Consider the following 15,835-nt stretch of genomic DNA (forward strand, 5'->3'; position numbering starts at 1 on the left):
AGGACTAATTTATAAACCAGGGCCAAAGTGTTCTCTCAGCAGGCTGGCAGAACACTTAGAGTCTAAGCTTCAGTCAAAGTGGATTCAAATCAAAACTTATCTCTGCAGGAGTCAACTTCACCTTGCTGGCACGGTGCGTTCATCATCGTCCGAAACAGGAAGTGCGCTGTCAGACATCAGCTGATAGAGTGCGAGAGTAAACATTTCCTTCCCCTGTTCCAACCAAGACAGTGACAAAGAGGAGCCTGTAATCAGAACTGCTAAAAAATAAACCTCATCATGCTGAGAAAAAGAATTCAGTTCACTAGTTTACTTTCCCACATACCTCCATGCTTCCCTTTTTCTGAATTATTGAACCCATATATGATGACAGATGAATGTAACATGCAGCGTCAGCGTGTAAATCTGTCCATTATGACAACAGCTGTAAATGTGCAAATCATCTGTTTTGGATTTACAGGCATAGGCATGTATTCAAAATTTAAAAGATGCATTGCAAAAGTATCAAACTTGTCTGGATCACAAATGAATCTGACAGATAAGAGTCATATTTCGTCTTCAAAATTAATTAATTTACTTGCAGTAAGTATTTAACTCCCTGTGGAAGCTCCAGATTTGCACAAATAAAAGATATCACCCTAACTTTGTCATGGTTGCCTTACAACAGTTGGCCTCTAGTTGTGAATCATTAAAAAGTTGACCTTTTCAGGACAAAAGACCCATCTTAATTCCAGCTTTTTAAACTGTGAACCTGATGAAAAATTGTGAAAAAGGGCATTAGCTTTCTAAAGACATTTAAGATTATAAAAAAGGTTATAGACTCAGTAACCCAGTGAACAATGTTGAATCAACTGTGAGGAAATGGAAGCTGCATCATACCACCCAGGCACTACCTAGACGAGGCATATCAGAGCAAGGAGCGGGCTTGTGAGGGAAGCCAATACAGAGAAGCCAACAGTCACTTTGAAGGAGTTGCAGAGTTCATTGACCAAGTCTGTAGTAAAAGTGCAACAGTCAATAACATCAAAGCCCTGCATTGTATAGGAAGGTGGCTAGAAACACTGATGCTGGCAGATATAATGCTGTATGCCCTGTTAAAAATTATTTTGTTTATTTTTTAACCATTCTTTCTGGTAAAGAAATTGCGACAACAGCAGATCATTTGGATTTGTTTATTGAATACTGTGCTCGAGAATGAGATGTATACTTTTTTGGCAGCGTCCACTTTCAGTGTCCAGGTATGAAAGGCCGGAGTTTGAAAGGCTGGAGTTTAGTTCTCATATTCTGGATCCAGTAAATATGCTCAATGTGACATCACTCGAATAGGTCAAATGAAGCCGTTATTTATCGTATAGCAGCTTGGTTTGGTTTTGCAGTTGCATATTGTTACTTTATGCCGAACTGTTCTTATGATAATGCTATTAAAAAGTAAGGCTGTTGTTTGCTTTGCTGACCTATACAGCACATTTATCAGTGCTCTATGTTTAATATAGTATGCAATAATACAGCCTATTATTTAGCTGGCTGCTGTTGTTTTTTGGAGTTTAATAAATCAGAAAGTTTCTTATAAATCAACACACCGGGTGGTTCTTGTGTATAATATAAAATTGATTCCTGCCAGCACCACTGGCAATAAAAAAGAAACCCTTATTGAAGAAAAACATGCCTGGAGTTTGCGAGAAACTACTAGTTAGGTTTTGTACTAGTAAGGTTTTGTGTTTAGCTTCAGTTTTACTTAAAGGGAATTCCACCAATTCTTCAAAGGTTCTGCTTAATTAAAGACACCCTGAGACTTTAATGTTTCTAAAAGCTACATCACTAAAAGCTAAAGTTGTTACCCAGCTAAATGGCCTGTATGGGTAGCCCAACTGGGAACCAGAGAGTTTTGTCTTTGGGTTTCATGTTGACCCCAACATAGGGATGCCCATTATTAGGGATCACCCATTCGAAGCCATTGATGGCAGATGGTTCCATTCAGGACATTGTAGGTTATACACACAAAAACAAAGAAATTTTTGTAGGTTTAATTTCTCAGATTGCTCAACTACCAACCATTTCACATGAAACCAGTCTGAATGACCTTGTGTACATTTCAACCAAAGAATGATGTATTTAGAAAAGTCAGCAGAATTCCCCTTTAACCACTAGTGACCCTACACCTGGTCTTGGGAAAGTTAACAATTGTCAGGCGTCTCTACAACCCATTAATGAACTCTCAGTGGTTAATGAACACTTTACCAGAGAGACTGTCTTGCAAAGCAGTGATTTATTGTACGTTTATGTGCTGCAAACATGATGGACAGTTCAGAAACAGGAACGAGCTATTCAACACAGAGATATAAACATAATTTAATGTGGCCTGCCAAATCAGACCAAGTCTGAAAGATCAAGTCAAGTCCAATAGTCCATTTTCTGCCTTGTTGCCTCGATGGTGTTATCTGTCATTGTGCTTTGGCAGAGTGAAACATGACCTCATGAGCGTGGACACACCACTTAATAAATAGCCAGAAAATACAGTCTGGTGAGGCTGTAGAATTGATTCACAGATTCAAATCGAGAATCGACTCCAGAGCTCCAGAGGACTCAGGGATCAAGTGAAAGACAAAGTGGAATGTAACATTTGTAACAAAAAAGTGGCTTAAGACAACATTGGTAGTGTTGAAACCCAACCGAAGGTCTTTATTTATCATTGTAAACTGCTACTGTTGGTCTTTAATATTATTACAATGACCAATGGCTGCGATGAACTGGCACCCTGCCCAGGGGGTATTCCTGCCTTGCGCAAAATGTTCCTTTAAGACCCTAAACACGAAAAAACAGACGGAAGAAGATGGATGGAAGGATGAAATGATCAGTTTGGGCACGCTGAGAGTTGCAAAGGTTTTCTGCATGTTCTTATAATCCATTTTTTATAATGTTAAATTAGCATTTTTCATTTCAACTAATGCAAGTTCATCTTTTAAACATTTTATTATTATATATTTTAACAAATGCTCCAACTCTTAGGTTTAAAAATGTTTTATGATACATTCATTTAAAATGATTTCAGTGTGATTAAGTATCAGTTTTAGCAATGTCATTGAAATGCATATAATGATGAGCGAGAGAAAATGCTAGTCTATTTTTAGTATATTCAGGCATGCCTGTTGTCTGTTTGATGTTTGTCAAAGAAACGCCACAGACATTTCCCCCCAGAGATGTTACATAACCAATGCTAACTTCCTTCAGCCACCCTCTATTTCATCTGCTGCATATACTCTCACCTGTTTGATGTTCTGACAACTACAGCATTAATGTGTATTACATAATCATGCAATGATAGCTTCAGTAACTGTGTGTGTATGTGTGTGTGCTTGGCATACAAACGATTCCCGTTCACTAAATTGAGGTTGGCTCGTTAATCATTTGAAAAGGGATATGAAAGGCTGCTGCCTTCAGAATAGGTGTGCAGTAAGCTGCAGGAGACGAAGTGGAGGAGCTATTTTTAGAGCAATCTCAAGACGTCATTATTGTAGGTCAGTGGCTGCAGCATTTGGCATCTTCCCTAAAGTCACTCACTGCCTGGATGTGGCGGTATTATGAGGCCATAGTGCTAAATCAAAGGAATTGCAGTTTACAGCCAATTCCTGACTCATATTTTTGTGTATAATGGTTGTTATTATTGAGTCCAGCTTTTTTCATTTTGGCACCCATGTAAAGGAGGTGTTCATCCAGAATCACATCTGATCCCTGTTAGATGCATTTTGGATGATTCAGTGATTCGGTCAAAAATTTTATATCTCAATAGAGGGTATGCATTGACGTCACATTCCCAAAACAACCCCCTTTAGTTGGACTGAGTGGCAGAACATAGTTATGTTCAACAGGGAAAATGGCCTATTTAGACATGGAGATAGATGTTTAGCAAGGAACATCCAGCTAACTGAGGCTCAAATCATACCGGTTTAGAGGATAAAATGCCATATATGAGAGCTCACAGTTAAGTGAATGGTCTTAGGGGTGTCAAGCACGCTTTGTAGACTGGATCATCCAGATTTTGAGACGACTTACCATGCTTTTCAAGTGGCCATCAGAAGATGGAAACATTTTGTCCATAAAAGAATGCCAATGATCAGCAACAATACTCATATAGGCTGTGGCCTTCAAGCAATGATTGATTGGTATTAACAGGCCCAAAGCATGCCAAGAAAACATTCCCCAAACCATTACACCACCTCCACTGGCCTGGATTGTTGACACAAGGCAGTTGGGGTCGACGGATTCATGCTGTTGGCACCAAATCCTGACAAGGTCTTCTGCTGTTCTAGTTTCAGTTTGATGGTTCAGCTGGGTCTGTAAGCTTGATCAACCTGACCAAGCTGTCCAGCTAAATCTTGACCCTACTATGTGTGAGATTCATCGAACCAAGCTTCATTTTACCAGTCTTTAATGTGTCTGGTTTTGGTGAGTCTGTGTCCACTGCAGCTTCAGCTTTCTGTTCTTTGCTGACAGAAATGGAACACATCCACGTCAGGGTTTTGGCGGGTTTGATGAGCTGTGCAATCGGAGATGCTTTTCTGTAAAACTATACAGAGTGGCTCTCTCAGTTGTTGAAACTGTAGCCTTTCTGTAAGCCATTCCCAGTTGAACTACCACATCAAAAAGGCAGATCTGTCTGCAATACCGCCACTCACTTCTTTATTACACCACTCTGAGTAAACTGCAATTACTTAAACTACTATTGTGCTAAAAATCCCAAGAGATCTGGAACTAACCAGATCACATTTTTCACCCATTCTCATTGTTGATGTCAACCTTCAATAAAAGCAGCAGGTCTGTATCTCCATGATTTTATTAATGCATTGCACTGCTGCCACACGATTGGCTGATTAGGTATTTGCATGAATGATTAGGTATTAAGGTGTTCCTAATAAAGTGCTGGGTCAGTGTACAGTGAAATGTAGTTCTGTGATATTTTATTGGTGTTGATTCCAAAAGTTTTAACACATTACCCTGCTGAGAAGTGGATGAATGGCCAGCTAAAGCTGGTCAAGATGGTTAACCTGGTTGACAAGCGTAGCTCTTGACTAGCATTATGTATGTTTTAATAATGTATGTATGGTTTAGTTGGTCTACAAGCAGGATCAGCCTGACCAGGCTGTCTAGCGTGACCAGCAAGAACATGCGTGACCAAAATACATTATAAAAATACACTATGCTGGTCAAGAGCTAGTTAACCAGTTTGCTTACCAGCAAAGGTTGTCTTCACCTGGATGACCAGCTTTTCAACTACCTTGCCCATCAAAGACCAGCTTAAACCATCCAGCAAAACCAGCAGGTCTTGCTGCCAAGTAGCCTGTTTACAGCCTTATGCTACAACGTTTTCGTCTTTACGTTGTAGTTGCTCATATAAATGCTTATATTGTCACTGTCGGACCTCATATCTCCAAAAGTGCAACTTTACTAGAGGAGAAAAGCTTTTCTAACTTTCTATGTTTTTTCTACAGTTCTGATTTGCTTCTGGGCTTTTAGTATGTAGCCCAGTTGTTGCGTTACTGACTAAAGTCACTGTAACAACCCAGCCAATGGGTTAATTATCACCATTAAATAACAGCAGTTGATTAAGTCATTTAAAATAATTAATGTCTCTTGAGGAAGCGTATTAGACAGTGGGGTGAACAGCATTTCTTGAGGCAACAGCATGATGTTTTATTTCAAGTAAGGATGATCGACTTGATTTTTGTGAACTGTTTGGTGAGACTGATAGAATTAGCTAGTGCTAGCTTGCTGTAAAATGGTTTGTTTCTATAGTTTTATTAAAAGGTCACTAGCTTTAGTCAAATTATAGTTGAAAATCAGGTCATTTTTGTTACATTATATATTAATGTTATGTTAAATGTGTAAAAATTATTGCTATAAAATAAACTTGTCAGACGAGCTTGTCAGGTGACTTTTTCAATGCTTTTCTCAGTATTTGGATAATATTTTTGGAGTGTGTTTAAATTTTTGGACTAAAATGTTATTTTATTTTATTGTTTTATCAATCTTTTCTTTACAGGTTAAAAATATTTAACTAAACAAACTAAAGCTACCTAAAAATGTTCAAATATATATTAATTAAGAATTGTTTAATAAAGATGTTTGTTTTATTAAGCAGCTTTTTTATTATTCTGTTAGAAAATATGTTAAATTAATATGTAGTTTCTTTTATTATTTAGTATAATAAGTTAATAAAACCCAACAATAGACACTCTTGTGCTAGGTAACTATTAGCAAACTCGTTTGACCCAGCCAGCATATTGGGTTCCTCATATTACCCAGCAGTGGAGGGTCAGTTTAACTCAGTGTGTGTCCTGTTAAATGGTAACCCAGTGCTGGGTTGTGGGAATGACAAAAACTGAGGTATTTTTAACTTGGCATTTTTTGCACGTAAAAAGTAAAAGGAAAAATGTCCAAAAACAAAATAAATACACAGAAGGAAAAAAGGGGAAAGGACTGAGGTCAATGGCAGCACAATGTTCACAATGCATCAGCTTTGCACACCTTGTAAAAATAGTCTATTTCTGTTGAAGTCTGCCTGACTTGGAAATGGAAACATAAAAGGCTCCTGTAGTCATAGTCTTCTTATTCACATCCTGCCGACGTTCTTCATTCCTGCAAAGCCTTTGACCATCTTTCTGTCCATGAACATAAATGCTTTCCTGAAGGTTTTTTTTGTCTGTGCACTGCCTGAAGCATGTTTTGGATGAAGGCATCCTCTGTTTTAGGGCAGGAAGACACCTGGAAAAGCCACAGGCAATCTCAGTAGACACAATATAATCACAATTACTTTGCAAGCCATTGTTCAGGTTTGTGAAAGTCGGCCAGGGATATGGTCAAAAATAGGAACATTAAGACTGTATTTCTAAGGTGTGTGAACTTACTTTGTCAGAAAAAGCCTTTTTTAAAGCAATTTAAACATATAATCAGCACAAAATATTACTTATATACATACTTATAACATATCTTTAATATAATGATTCTGTCATGCTGCATTTTCCTGCAGATTTACGGACCATTCTGTACTGATGATAAAACACACAGTGGGAGCAACACTAGTCAAAGTTTTTTGTGGGTAGAAGATGAACTGATCTCATATCTTTGTTTCAGAATATGTTTATTTTTTAAATAATATTTATTTTCAAAACATAAAATCAACAAAAAAAATCAGAGCTGCTTTATGTGTTCATTAACATCAATGCAAACGATTGTTTATTTTCACTCTTCAGGTAAGTTTTCTTTTTTACTTTTCCTTTTTGTTATCATTGGGATGTAGGGGGCTTTCAAGGATGCTTGGGCCCAAGGGTCTTGCAAAATCCATTGATGTAGACGTGTCTGCTCTGATATTGCGTTCTGATGCCTGTCAGAAGTGTAAAAGCGAGTTGATTCAAGATGCAAGGGTGAAAAAAAGTGCTATTGTGGGAAATCCAAAAATTGGAGTCATTGTACCAGTCCAAGGTCAGGAACCCGGTAGACAAATATGTATTGAACACAAACTTGAAACAAACTTGAATAAACAAAGACAAAGGCAAAACAAATCCAACGCTTGGAGAATCCAGGAAACGAGACATGACAATAAACAGAAGAGAAGGGAAAGATGCAAGCTAAACACATACAATCAGAACACAGACTTCACAAACAACAAACTAAACAGTGCTGGTATACTTCCTAAGCCAAGATACTCAGAAGTCACATGATCTTTGATTAACAATGGCCTGGTTAGGCCACTCATGGGTCAAATAGGGCAATGGCAAATTTACTGCGGGGCAAAACTGGCACAGCTGTGGCAGCCACCTTTAAGCTTTGTCGTGGCATTTAAACTCTGGGCCACATAAAACTAGCCCATGTGGGATGTTTAGACAGCATTTCTATTTTTGGCCAAAACTGGTCCAGCTGTTTTCCATCTGTGTCCAGATTTGAATGAAGTCACTGCTGCCATTCCGTGGCCATTGAGGTCTGGATGAAAGTATAATTGTGGGCCAGAACTGATGTTTGAAACTTCATGGAGAACCAAAACAAACAAAACTATTCCTTGTTCAGGTAAAAGACATGCCCACCACACAGAAAAACAAAGGGTAAATGTTCAGAGAATACACACCCATCTTTTTCTTTGCAGGGGGAAGTGGTGGTTTGATAGCTAGGTCTGATGAGCTGCCCCCATTTGGCCCTTGAGCATAGCCTGTAAACCTCATTGCTTCTAGTTGAATTATCTTGTTACATAGTCAAAGTACTTATTGTCCTAAACATAGTAACAATAATATTTTATGGTGATGTTGCTGTAAAGGGTCTGTTAGTGTGCATAGTGAAAAATAAAATGAAAATTAATTTGCCCCAACGTAAAAATCCTATGGATATGTATTGGATTCCAATACCACATTTGAAAATGCTCCAACTCAGAACTGAGTAATATCTTTTTTGCACATTCAGAGCTATATTTACTGTTTGCACTGACAGAAAGAACAAAATGTGACATTGTACATCACATTTGCTGAATTCATCATGCATCAACTACAACCCTAATGTCTCTACTGGTAAATATTCCTAATAGGAAGCGAGTCATGGCCTAGTTCTAGCCCTCACCTACCAGTCTCATCCGGCCCAGTGTGGAATGGTTTAGACTTTGTCTGAATCTGGATGCCGGAACACAGCCCCTGCTGGCTATGGTTGGGCCAGTTTCACAATAGTTTGCCTGTAGGACAAATGTTGCTTAGGCTTAGGTTCAAATGCCAGGGCAGCCAGTAAATTGCCTGTATGCCAGGTAATTTACTGGCTGCCACAGCTGGGCCATTTCTGTATACTTGCTATATATGACTATGTATGCAATGCAGCAGCATTGCCAGAATTTAATTTCTAGGGTGGGACTAGTAGTTAAAAGGGGTCAGCAAGGACATATTATGTCCCAGAGAGGGATTATTACACATAGAACGGTTGTGACGGTTAGTGCAATCTCCTTTACTCCTACAGAAGGCCGCCGTTGCCGGTTCAGAGTGTGTTTAGTCAGTAAAATCTGGAGAGGCAGCTGTAGGAAACTTTATCAGTAGTTAAATCTTTCTGGAGGATGTTTTGGAGGGGAATAAATGTTTTTTAAAGAGCATTAGAAATGGCAATGGTAGCCTGAGTGCACGCGATTAAAGCTAATTGTGTGAGTTTCACGGCCTATGTGTGAGAGTTTGCAGCCCTGATGAAAAGGTTGGTTGGTCATCTCTGACTGTGTGTACGAAAACACACTGGCTTCTGTTTACAAAGCACTCACTGCTCACATGCCATCATACATCACAAAAAATGTCAGAGTAAATAACGCAAAGTATCAGACTTGTTCCATTGACTGGATCATCCTTCCGGATACCAAGAGGTTTTAATAAACTAGGAAGCTCCAGCATACCAGTAAGTTGGAATTCAACACAGGAAACTCTGAAGTTCCTCCGAAGCTCCACTTCTAATCTCTTATCACCTCCATCCAGCCTGTAACTGTTTATAAGTGATCTTAGTCGCATCATTTGCATCTAATTTTGATCTGCTTTAGTTACCATGCCACCCCAATTGGGGTCTCTATGGTTAGCCCAACTTGGAACCAGAAGGTTTTGTCCATGGGTTCAATGTTAGCCCCACACCAGTTTTGTCCCACCAGGGTAAGTGATGGGACCAGGAGGGGTTATACACAGGCCCCATCTGGCTTGTACACTGCACATGGAACCTAGATTGAACCCATGTCAAATGCAAGGTGGGCTATAGCAATGGAGCCCATTTAGGAAGCCCAACTGAGTCCCAATAACAAAGTATGTACAAACCGACCTATGTTCCTCCTATGTGAGCCCCACATGATCATGTTGACTGGAATTACTGCACTCAGCTAACATGTCCATGTGAGGTCTATTTTGGTAAACTGGGAACCACCAAGGTTAGTAAATTGGGACCAGGATGGGTTAAGCATGGACCCACATTTGGGTTGTACAGTATGCATGGGTGCCTAGATGGGACCCATGTGAGATTAAGGCGGGCTGTAACAATGGAGCCTGTTTGGGAAACCCCACCTGAGTCCCAGTAACAAAGTATGTATAAACCCACTCACACCTGAAACCCACCTGGAACCCACCTAGACCACATTCCACTCATGTGAGCCCCACATGAGCATATTGGCTAGTTATTATAATATTTTTGTATCTTTATTTTACTCATTTCTAACCGGTTTCTATGAGGTCAAATGAGGTTCACCCAAAATGTATTTCTAAGGTTTAAAAATGATTGATAAACTAATTTTAATCATTTGCCCAATGTCATTATATAGGCTATACACTTATTTGTTGGCTCCATTAGCCTCATAGTTCCAATACCAAAATTAAGCAGCAAACATCTCTTGGTTGTTTGACTACATTTTGCCCACTATATCACGATACTACTCTTTTAAGAGTCATATGATGATGGTCCTGCTACCACATTAGAGTTCCCTTTTATCTGTTGCTCTGTTCGTGATCTACTAGATATAATAATTTACCTGCTGTAGTTTAAATAGGCTATGTCTGTGACTAATTAGATAATGAGGACAGACGACGTAACTGTTATCTTCAGGTACAAAGAAGTCATCCATCATCAGTCATCTTAGATCATCAAAGACAGTGGCAGGTCTGGGGTTAGTCAGTGTTAGTCACTGACAAGAGTGGCCTGCACCAATAGCTGGAGATAGCCATAAGAGGAAATAACGCTGTTTTTCCCTCCTCAGTGGGCAAATAAACAACCTCTTCTTCTGAACGTTTCCTGTGCCCAAAGCGCTCCTGTGCAGACCCGATTCCAAAAATAAGCCTCAGCAGGACAGGACAGCTTCACATGAGACGTTAATGAGACAGGATAAGGATGTGGATGCAAGCATTGTCTTTTTGCAGGCATAATGACCCATTTTTTACGGTAAAGGAAAAATGGTAAAGAGGGGGGTGGGGGTGGTGGTGGTTCTGAAATCAAAATGAACACCTTGCAAGTTGCACCTTAACCAGACACTTTTGGTTGCCATCAGTAAGCTTCTGGCAGAATTCTGGAATGAATATTTGACCACTCTTCTTGCAGTCAACATTTCTTTTTATAAGATTGAGGTCAGGAAGGTCATGCCAAAAGCATAATGTTAGCCTGGGTTTACTGTCCTGTTGGAACACCCAGTTGTGTTGTGCTGAAGAATTCAGAACTGCTGGTATTGGGTCCTTGGGGTTGAATGTCTCACCTTTCCTCTTTCACCTTTACCTTTGGTCACCGTGGCCGAACAACTCATTCCTCAAGAAGGATCATTTTGGTCAATGTGTTTAGCTACAAACTGAAGTCGAACTTGACAGTGTCAATTTTGGAGCAGTTGTCCTTTGGATGGTAGTTTAAGTTTAAGTTTTAGCTGAAGTTTGGCCCAAAATGCATTTATTCTGGAGGGGTCAATGCAGGGCGTTTTAAGGACTCAGAAGACATGTTCCAGATAACATGCCCATGTGGGGCCTGTATGGTTAGTCCAACTGGGAACCAGAAAGTTTTGTCCATAGGTTTCATGTTAGCCCCATATATGGATGCCCACCGGGTCCTACCAGGGTCAGTGATGGGACCAGGAAAGGTTAAACATGGGTTGGATTAATTACAAACTGGCATCTACCAATTGGCATCTGCTTCAACAGTTTCTAGTATGAGTCAACTACAGGGAAATGTTTCATCTGTGGTATCAGTGGCCTCTTTTCCACCACATGGCCGAACAGTCATGAGCATGGAAGGTAACTGTTGAGATTTAAGTAGACCAAGTCCCATTCAACAGTGTACATTAACACCTACTTTGAATTAACACCAGGTCCAGCCAGACAGTAAACGTTCATTCAGCACTGTGGATTTTGCTGTAAGGGGAGGGAATTTGGAGTTTCACAATAATCTGATGCAACGGCTTTTAGGGTCAGTGTAAGGGCACTCAACTGGGCCATCTCATTGCCAGGATTTTCTGTGCCAGTTTAGCCTGGAGCAGAACTTTTTATAGAGCGATCAATCAATCTGGGAGGGGAATGGGTAGAGAGAAATTCTACAGTTCGTCTGTGCTTTCGCATAGGCCCCGTTTTTACCATCCATCTTGAGTGATCAGATCATAGATGGACAACGCAACATGTAGACTGTCAAAGTGTGTCATTTTATTCGACTGCTGTCCATGTCCATGTCTGGCTAGAGCATAATCCCAGACCATGGTTGAAACTCGGAACTCAGATATTAATATTTAAGAAGATTCCCATGGGAATCCAGGTCACATTCGTTCAGAAAGGAATGATCCCCAGACTTCAGCAAATCAGCAGAGTGATTTTAGCTGTCCTCAGTTGGAGCCTATTTGAAGGTCTATGAAATGACATAATGGTCTCACCATAGTGTCATTTCTTCAGGTTGGTTAATCAGTGGCTCTGCCTGAACCTCACACATCCTCTAAATTTCTCGCACGGTGAGATAAATCAGGTTTAAGATATTTTTACATCCACTGATTCTGCGATTTGGGCAAAGAGACTCTATGAACTACTTTTGACAAAACAACCAACCAACCAACCAAAAAAAAAAAAAAAAAAACACAAAAAAAACAAAGGTCATGGAAAATCAGTATGTTGATCCTACACTCCTCTGGCCATTTAGCTGCAAATGGACTGGAACCCTTTACTGGGGACATATCATCTATTCCGGCTTCTAAAGTCTCTCAGCAGAAAAGGTCAAGCCATCCTGAATCACTTACCGTTCTCTTGCCGTCGCTTGCTCCCACATTTATCAAAGCATTTATCATGCTGCAACCCCACACACGCCTGCTGTTTACATTCCAAACAAGTCTATGCGCTGTGTGCCGTACCGTATCAAATACTTTTCCTAATCTACAGTGAAAGATAAGCGCGCTACCATCATGCCTCCTGAAAAGAGGCAGCACCTAGCCGTTTGTGCCATTCTCAAAGGCAAGTGCTCCATCATGAACCCTGAACTGTGAACAGATCGCAGATTCAGTGTGTAGGTGGATGACAGATGAGTGTGATATAATAATCAGCCTTACACATGAACCATTCTCCCTAACTGTACCACACTATGAAGGTGCTAGCAAAGATTCTTTAATGGCGATGCCATAGAAGAACCATTTTTGGTTTCATAAAGAACCATTTTTGTAAAAGAGATGTGACGGTGAAGGACCTTTGAATTGGTGAAGAACCTTTACGTTGACTTTTTAGCCCTTGGTATCACTCATAGCATTACTAATGGATACTTCAGAATCTTTTGGAGAGTGGCATGGTGTTGCAGCAGATAGTGTGGGTGCTGCACAGCTCCAGTGATCAGTGAGATGTGTTCTCCCACATGCCTGAATTTCCTTTGGGTGCTCCGGTTTCCTTTCAAAAACACACATGGTAGGTAAAATGGCTATGTTACATTGTACATAAAAGTGACTGGGACCCTGTCTTCTCTTGTGTCCAATGATTCCAGGTAGACTCCAGCCCACTGCAACCTTGACGAGGAAGAAGCAGATAAGAAGATTAATGGGTGTATCAAATTTTTGCCAAAAATAGCCTCATTACAATGACACCTGTGAAGAGAGCGGAGATGCAGATTAGACAAGTGAACTGTCAGTTCTTAAAGTTATTGTGTTGGAAGCCAGAAAAATGGCCAAGCACATAAATCTGAGACATTTTAACATGGACCAAATTGTTATGGCTAGGCGACTGGCTCAGGGCATCTTTTGCTTCTCCACTTCCCGTATTTGACTTTCATGGATCAGGCTGCAGGAAAAGCTGTGGTGCCTGGTTTGCATAGCAGACCATTTTCTGGCAGTAAGATGCATTTTCTCCAGTTTAACTGATGCCCTGTTGTGGCATCGATTGTGTCCGAGAACAAACGTCTCAGAATAGTAAGAAAAACAGCATATTTTCCTAAAGGGCCATCAGCCATAAGAATTTCTCGGTGTGTCTGATGTGTTAAACTTCTGTTCATGTATCTAGTGCATGGCCAAATAAGTTCTTTCCTCCTCTGTGCATTTAAAAGAGCCACAGGTTGGGGGGTGCTGTGGGGAATCACTTGTTACTTGCCAGTTTACACCACACTTGTCAGTTAAGTGATAGGCTGAAATTGAATAAGATGGAAAGCAAGCAAAGCTGAATGGACCAGCCTGCTAAATTTGCCTGAAAACAGTCGAAAGCACTCCTAAGACCATTTGCTCTGCCTTGTGCTCCCAGATATGAGGCTTTATCTTTGAAAAGTGTGTGATATGAGCCTTAGTTAGCTGGAACACGGCCTGTGCTGTGGTGGAACTTAGTTAACTAGCTAAATCCAAACACAGCAGAACCTGACTCATTTCTGTTACTCCCAACATCAGTTGCTCAACTTTGCTTTTTCTCAATTCAAGTTTTTATTATTCAACTGCACTGGGCTGTCTATGGATCTGTTGCTGAGCTAGCTAAGCAAAGTCTAGCTTAGAGAATGGGCTACAGATCCAAAACCATGGGGAAAAACCTTTCTGTTTTTCATCAGTCGCATGATCTGGGACCATTATTGTATAAGTTATAAGTGGGCTTTCTGTCTGCCATACTTGAATTTGAGTTATCTTGCTAACTAAGCTAATTTTTTGAAGCATAGAACCATCTGCGCTACTTGCACAACTCACACTTCTCCCTGCCCCCGGAAATACTGTATTCCGCTGTAATATTTTGAGCCGGTATGACGATATGAAAAAAGTGGATACTGCCCAAGCCTAGTAGTAGGTGGAGATCCTCATATGACAGCGGCATAATTCTCACGTGCCTGTTAGTGACTTAGGAAGGGGAGCCAAATCTCACCTAGGCAGCCCGCAAATGACTGACTGGGTTGTCTTACTTTACAGTTTGTGGGTTGGTAGGCACTCTAGACACCCGCATATGTGTATGCACAAGCACTGAAAAGTAAAAAGTTTTTAATAATATGTCCCCTGTAAACAGATGAAGTGCCATAGAGAGAAAAATATTGTGCATTTGGGCATGCCGGATAATTGGTCCCTGCGCGGAGTGCCCGCAGCTAGAGGATGGATTATGTTTCCATGCCCACAGTGCCTAGCTCTCTGAATCCTGCAGGTAAGGCTTATTTTGCGGAAGAACCACGCTGGGTCTTGAATAAGCTGCTGGCACAAAGGCTCATAGATGGCAGTCTCAGGAGACAGAGCCTTCTCTGTCCCAGGGATGAGAGCCAAACAAGCCCCCTAAAAGGGTCTGTAGACATGTCATGGAAAGTGCTGACAGGTCCTGGCACAAGCAGTGATGCGTATCTGTCCTGAACTTAAAAATAATGCAACTGTTATGATGTAAGTCTTTGCAAGTTTTCCATCTTATAAGATTACGATCATCCTTGATACCCATTGCCATATACCTATAAGAAATGTGAGCCAGTTGCCGTACGTGTTTCCATGGCAATGTATGGATTGACAGGTAATACATTTATCATCGTCATGTAAAAGCGATTACTAGGTAAGACACAACATATGAATTTGTACACTGTACACACACATTTACGAGCGATTGTATGCAAAACTGGTGCAACCCAGTCCAGGGGAGGAGAAAAACACTGTTTCTTCACTCCCCCTGCCTGTTCAGGGGATCAAACTGGTGACTTTCTGGTCCCAAGCCTGCTTCACCAACCTTTAGGCCATGGCTATCCCTCTTGCAGGCATACCCATAACTAAAAATTCTAACTACATAAATACCTAAATACCTGGAAGAAAGCAAAGCAACATACAACATCTCAAAACGTAACATCATTTAATTCACAACCATGTAACCAGGCCAGACCAAGGACAATTCTAATTTAGGTGTTACACATTTATTGCCTTTACTAA

The 15,835-nt window shown here is 40.5% G+C and overlaps 1 protein-coding gene across 1 annotated transcript in view; it reads right to left on the reverse strand.

The window, feature by feature from the left end:
- dtnbp1a (dystrobrevin binding protein 1a) overlaps nucleotides 1-15,569 on the reverse strand; it is a 187,409-nt gene extending 171,840 nt beyond the window's left edge. The window contains exon 1 of the mRNA XM_072680367.1: nucleotides 15,565-15,569. The gene's annotated coding sequence lies outside the window, so the exon portion shown is untranslated. The remainder of the gene's footprint in view (nucleotides 1-15,564) is intronic.
- Nucleotides 15,570-15,835: the final 266 nt, after the last annotated feature.

The sequence above is a fragment of the Salminus brasiliensis genome, chromosome 5 (genome assembly GCF_030463535.1).
Source record: "Salminus brasiliensis chromosome 5, fSalBra1.hap2, whole genome shotgun sequence".
In the NCBI taxonomy this organism is placed as follows: Eukaryota; Metazoa; Chordata; class Actinopteri; order Characiformes; family Bryconidae; genus Salminus; species Salminus brasiliensis.